General features: G+C 43.1%; 1 long non-coding RNA gene across 1 annotated transcript in view; it reads right to left on the reverse strand.

Moving 5' to 3' along the window:
• LOC142021672 (uncharacterized) overlaps positions 1-5600 on the reverse strand; it is a 39900-nt gene extending 34300 nt beyond the window's left edge. The window contains exon 1 of the long non-coding RNA XR_012647740.1: positions 4631-5600. This is a non-coding gene — a long non-coding RNA (uncharacterized LOC142021672). The remainder of the gene's footprint in view (positions 1-4630) is intronic.
• Between the last annotated feature and the right edge of the window lie 1223 nt (positions 5601-6823).

Below are 6823 nucleotides of genomic sequence, written 5' to 3' on the forward strand. Positions count from 1 at the left end.
CGGAACATGTACGACATCTCTATGGCCCCTCCGCAGGTGGGGAAGCCCATCGGTGGAAACCCATTCACAATTTCACAAATGTTGCCCAGACTCACAGGCTTTAAGAGCAGAAAATAATAATGGCCCTGCATGCTTCCATTAATACAAGTCCAACAGTCAACCTTCCCGGGCCACATTGATTGGTGGCCTACTGGTAATTATCTGGAGTAGTCAGTTTCCACAGTGCAATTGCCACGTGCTTCTCCACTGGCAGGGCAGCTTGAGCCCTTGCGTTGCAGAGTAGTGGGGTGAGCTCATTACACAGTCCCATGAAATTGGTTTTCCTCATCCAGAAGTTCTGCAGCCACAGTTCATCATCCCAGACTTACATGACAATTGATCCCATCGTTCACTGCTTGTGTCCCTAGCCCAGAAGTGGCCTTCAACTATGGTCAGCACCTCCGCGAATGCCACAAGACAGCTTGGGTTGTAACTAATCAAGATTAGCATCTGACTCCTCATTGTCACTGAAGGAATAATTCAGCTGCCACTCATGACGTGTTCCTGGGAGCTGTCAACATTTTCTTCAACAGATCAGGATCCATTTCTGCAAACCAAGGAGGCAGAGAACGGAGCACAAAAGCTGTTGGGAGATGGTGCCAAATGTGAAAGGAAGCACAGGCGTTGCTGGCATGCGAAGTGATGCACTGCTGGGCATTCTAGGCTGTTTAAAAGCCTACTGGCAATGTCTGTACAAGAAGCAGGACCTGGATGAGGCATCACAGGGGTTGTTGGGATGGAAAGTGGTGCACCACAGGAAGAAGACCCAAGATTCCCCCATGACACACCTTCCTCCTTCCCACAAGCCTCAGCAGCAGAAGAGGAAGAGGTGCTCTGGGGGGGGAGGGGGGGCTGTAGATTCGCAGAGCACACCGCTCTGAATAACGCTGTAAGTGCCACTAGTCTGGGCAGGCTGCTGCGCTGGCAGCTGACATGATGCACGCACAACAGCCGCGATCTGCTGGTCTAGGAAGAGCTCAACGAGCAGCACTGTAACTACCAGCACTTTGCATCTTCCCAGGAAGACAAAGCCACACTCGCCACTGAAATCAATGTCAGGAACAAATTCTCGAGCGGTTTTATCTATCACGTAAGTATGACAGTTTGGATCACGGGAATGCCCTTTGGGCTGTCCCCCAGTGTGCTCATTCAGCCATTGATACCCACTTCCCTGCCCTCTGGGGCATCCCCCATGCCCTGTTGTGCTGGGTTAGAAGCTGTGGTCGCCTACAGCTGAGGCACAAAGTCAGGGTTACTTCTCTCCCCACTGTGGAGCAACGCAGGGCTCAGCTATAAGGCTGCTGACAGAAATCCAACCCCCCAAAGGTACCAAAATTCCAAATAAATCCATCTTACCCCAGGTAAATGTTTGACCCAGAGAAATCTCATAAAGATGTCTGCCCCCTTTATTAATGAAAGGGAGAGATGCTCACTGGTTGCCCCAGCCTCAGACAACAATTATTTACATGGGGCTTCATGATATAAAAATAGAATAATATACTGATGAAATATAAAAAGTAGGAATTAAGGGTTTGAAAATGAAAACAGACAGACCAAATCAAGTTACTAAGTTAAAATAAACAAAAGATGCCAGCCATTCCTAATACACTAAGAAACTTGTTACATGCAAATTCTTACCCTATGCGGTTGTTCTTAGCTCAGGCCATAGTTGACCTGACCTAAGCTCAGCAGCTTTGTCTTCACACTTTAACTACAGATTTTTTGCTTCCATGTCTCTTTATGTGTATCCTGTTAGGCCTGGTCTACATCAGGGAGCAAAGTTGATCCCAGATACGCAATTCTAGCTATGCCATAAGCTTGTGCTGACTTCCCTTACACCATGCAGGATCAATGGCTGAGCTCAAAGAGATTGATTTTGCTGCTTTTTCACAGAGGATCTCCAGAGAATCGATCGTGGTATGTCAAATGTGCAGCAAGTATAGACATACCCTGAGGGTGGGGCAGCAATTTCAAAAGACATCTAAAGACAAGGACTTGATTGTTTTCCATTTGTTAAATAGATTTTCCCTCAGGGTGGGAACCCTTTTTTCAGCCGTACCATCCTCATGGAAAAGTACCAGATTCAAGATGGAGTCCAGCACCAAGTGGTATAGTCAAATGACTTTCTAGGACCAACCACAGTTTGGGCTTAGAGGAAGAAATAAAAAGCATTCACGGGTTGTTGTTTTGAGTACTGAGTCACTAAGTTCCTAAAGTATCACTAATGGACCTCATTAGCACATTTAGAATTAAACAGGTGCTCAATTAATATTCCAAACTTCACACACAAGAATGACACACAGCCTGGCTGTCAGAGGAGCAGGGAGGCAAAGGGACCAACTGTCCTGGGACCCTATGATTCAAAAGGGCCTAGGGCTTCTGGCCTCCACTGCCACTAGTGCAGCAGCAGTGGGTGCCCTGGGCCCTTTAAATGACCACTGAACACAGCACTGAGGGCTGCCTGGAAACTGGGAGGGGAATATGGTGTATCCGGATGGGGCTAAAGGCTAGCTGCCACCAGCCCCGCACCTTCTGCCTGAGGCCCCACCCCTTCCAGGAGCACAGAGCCTCCCATCCAGGAATCTGGCAAGACTATTGGCCTCCCTGATGATACGTGCACAAAAATAGGCTGTGCAGATTCAGCTGGTACTAACTTTAAAATATGTCACGTGACCTGTTTTGCATAAAGTAAGACATAGTCATAAACCTGTCTTCATAAAGGACAAGGGAGGTGACACTAATATTTCAATACTGGGTGACATTTCAAGCCTTTTAGGGTGAGATTTACAAAATATTTAGAAACCTACATGCAGACAGATGAGATTTAGGATCTAACTCGTAGAGGGGTGTAAATCCCACTTGGCATCTAGCTGCACCTTCAGATCTCAAACTAGCTTTGTAATTCTGGTCCCTAACTTTGTGTTCCTATTGGTACACTCTTTTTGCTGATGTTGGAAGCAATGTTCTAGTGATGTCAAGTCTAAATTCCTCACCTGGACTTGGGCATAGCAAAAGAAAACCTGCCTGAGAAAATCCATCAAAGAGTTTACACTGTGTTGAGTGTATGCTGCAGGAGCAGTTAGGGAGTTTAGTCAATGCAGCGTGCTTGGAAGTATTTCCTCTGAAGTGTGTGCATATGTAAATGCTTATTGTTTGAAGCAAGCTGACAAGGCTTTGCAGGAGAGCCTTAATCTGCCAAGTGAATTCCCCCGGCTGACCCTTTTTTGCTGACTAGTAAAAAAGAGTAACTATTTTTTCTGTTGTTAACTGACAGTAATTCACTTAAGTTAATGTTTAAAGTGGTTTGACTAAAAATGTCCCTACACTGTACACTTTAGTCAAGCAGCCCTTTAATCTGGTCCATCAGTTCAGCAGTATCTTCTATGTAAACATCCTGTGAAAAATTAAACCTCAACAGCAGAGCTCCATAGAGAAATTCCTGGGTGGCAGGAAAGTGTGGGGCTGTATTTTAATGGGGTGCTCTAGAGCAAAATATTTTCACAAGAGAGATTTCATGTCTCTGATGCACAGTGTTCAGTTAGTGCTTCAGTGTGTTAGAAATTGATGTAAATTTCAAGCAGCACTTACTTTGCTATGGAATATTTTGTTGACTGTTTTTTCAATTTCAAAATGTGCTGGAACTCAAACTACATAACTGAAATGTGTTTCTAGGCTAGTATATCAGAGGATCTCTAGATTCAGTTCACCCACAAGGGCTGAAGTAATACAGAAATAGCTCTCTAATGATCAGGAAACTGTTTTTTATACAGACAAGCATGCATTTCATAATGGACCTTTTGCTGTCTTAGGATATGTCTACACTTAGGGGAAGATTGACCTGCTGGTGGTCAATCTTCTGGGGTTTGATTTAGCATGCCTAGTGGGAAACGCGCAAAATCAAAATGTCATGATGCCGCTATCAACCACAGTTCTCCTGACAGTCACGAGGAGTAAGGGAAGTCAATATGAGATTTTCCCCCGACTCCAGCTATGCAATTCTTATAGCTGGATTTGCGTATCTAAAACCAATTTTATCCCCTAGTGTAGACCTGGCCAAAGTAACCACCATGCATTATAAACAGATTTAAGGTCCTTTACAGTTGGTTTTAGGATAATTCACCATGCATTCATGCAAGGCATGTGTGTATTAGCAAAGCAATACTAAATGCATCAAAGCATTTGTTAAAAAATATGTACTAAACTCATGGCTGTAGGTTTGCACCACCTTCCCCCAGAAAAAGAAGTGAAGCCTTCCAGTAAACATGAGCACAAAGGGCTCAGGTAGCAGTATTGTGGAAGGTCATCAGCCTTGTTTACTCATGGTGTGGATCAGCTATCAAAGTCTAGCTCTGTTTGGTAGAGATGCTCCTCCTGGAAGTGGGACTGCCCCTCTTTTATCACACACAATATTTATATTCTCTGTATTTAATCACTGGGCATTCATCAGAGGGAAAATCTCATGTGCTCCCTGCAGTAGAATGTCTTCTAGCTTCTGTGGGCAGTGCAAACACTTTTGGTGAGCCTAGCAATTTTGCCTGAGAAGGGTTAGCACAGATGTTTTCTTACTTTCATAACACATAGTTTCACACACCTTAGGGTTCAGAGAAAACCCCAAAACTCCAAAAGCTCTGAGTTTCACCCAGTTCCCGACACCAATCCTAATTTCTCATCATGCTAATGTGAAACCATAAATCAGCACGAATTCACTGGAATGTCTGTGAAGCTGGTCTGGATTTCCAGCTGACTTTAAAGAAAAACCTTGAAAGCAAGAGAGAGAAGAGAGAAAGAGTTGTCAGATTTTCTGCTGAGCAATCCTCACAAATCTACATGAGTCAGCAATTAGATAAGGAATTTTTATGGTGAAATGGAGATTTCTTAAAGCCCCTCAGCTAAATATTCCAAGAAGGGGAGATATGTTGGGGCACAGAGTTAAAGAAGAGAGCCACACATACAGAAACACTGAGAAAGAGCCAATCCTGCTCAAGAATAAAAAATTAGGATTTAAAGAAGGGAGAAATTGCTCAAGTCACACAAATTGAATGATCCATCATTTAGCAGTGTTTAAAGCCAGTATTGTTGGTTTCTTCCATTATAAACACAGGGCTGCTAACAAAGTTGAGGTCCAGCTTCATGTTTAGCTCAGATCACAGATACATATATGGAGCAGGATTCCATCTTTGTTTTTGTGTAAGGGCTTCTCCACACAAGAAAAGTTTACTGGCAGAATTACACTGTTGTAATTATATTTCTGTGTTTATACAGAGATCCCTATTTGGACACCCTTGTTTTGAGGTAAGACATGGGTGTTGGGGAGTTTGCACTGGTATGACTATTGCTGTATAATCATACCAATCTAATTTTGCTCATAAATGTTCCCATGGAGAGAAGCCATACACATAATTGTGCTTTAGGGAAGTCTGGGGTTTTAACCTCTCATTACTTTTCCATCTGTTATAGGCTTGTTTATGTGGTTTTTCATTTTTGTTGGTCTACTATTATTTACTAAAATAATTGTGCTTTGTAAATGTTCACTGTGTTCTTTTATACTTGTTTAGTTTTAAGTATTTATCATGTAAGGTGAACAGATGTAGGTTGCATAAATGTAACTGCATTGTTTATAAGGCAGTGTAATAGTAAGGACAGGCACCCATTGAGAAAATATGCAGGCCGCCCCTATTTTTGCTGTTTGTTCTTTCTGTCTTCCAGTGCAATAGTCAAAATGTCAAATGTTTGTGCATTTTTTACATCAAGTTAAGCAGTCACTTTACTCTTATTGATTTTTACTTAAACAAAGCCTGGGCTTCAGTCCTGCAGCATATGGTGTACAACGTCATTGCCAGGCCTACCCAGAACCTCACTGAAGTAAGAATTCTGTGCAGGGGCAGCATTTCACCAGACAAGATACTGCAGGATGAGGCAGTGCTGTCTCGGCGTAGCAGATCCCTGGATATTTAACGTGAAGGTCAGCAAGGCCTTTTCTTTGTTGTCATATGGAGGAAATTACACCTGCTAACACACTCCAAATGTCAATAACTTCTTATGCCTGTGTCTAAAAAGATATGATAGTTTCTTCCAATGTTTAAAAACTAAACCTATATTAAAGATATTGCAAATATTATTACAGTAGTTTCCAGTTAACTGGAAATGAATTTTTAAACTCCTTCCAAATTACCCATTTTTGTAGTTTTAGAACCATTGTCTTAATCCAGTTTGCAAACTGTGCACTGTGACCAGGTGCAATAGACCTGGTACTATCTAGCTCATATCACCATTGCAAACTCTGAGACAGCACAGAGCTGGCTTGCAGCAACAATCCAGGGCGCTGTGATAGAACCCATCCAACATCTCGGTGCTGAATTCATTCTACCAAACCAGGCTGCCATCTCTAGGGGGTGGGCTGGCAGTCCCATACTGCAGCTATGAAAAAATGGCTTCTATAATAAAGAATGTACTTCTTCTCCATCCGCTGAAGTGAAGCATAGGTTTATGTTGTACTCCTTATAAACAAGCTAGGGACATACAGTCTAACTCTAGTTGGAGCTACTGTAAGGAAAACCATTCCCAGAAAATAGTTATCAGTGGTTCACAGTCAGGCATAACAAGTTGGGTCCCTCAGGGATCAGTTCTGGGTCCAGTTCTTTTGAATATCATAGAATCACAGAATCATATAACAATAGAGCTGGAAGAGACCTAAAAAAGCCATCGAGTCCAACCCCCTGCCCTAGGCAGGACCAAACCCATCAGATCAGCCCAGCCAGGGCTTTGTCAAGGCGAGACTTAAACA

This window comes from Carettochelys insculpta, chromosome 16, assembly GCF_033958435.1.
Source record: "Carettochelys insculpta isolate YL-2023 chromosome 16, ASM3395843v1, whole genome shotgun sequence".
Lineage (NCBI taxonomy): Eukaryota > Metazoa > Chordata > Testudines > Carettochelyidae > Carettochelys > Carettochelys insculpta.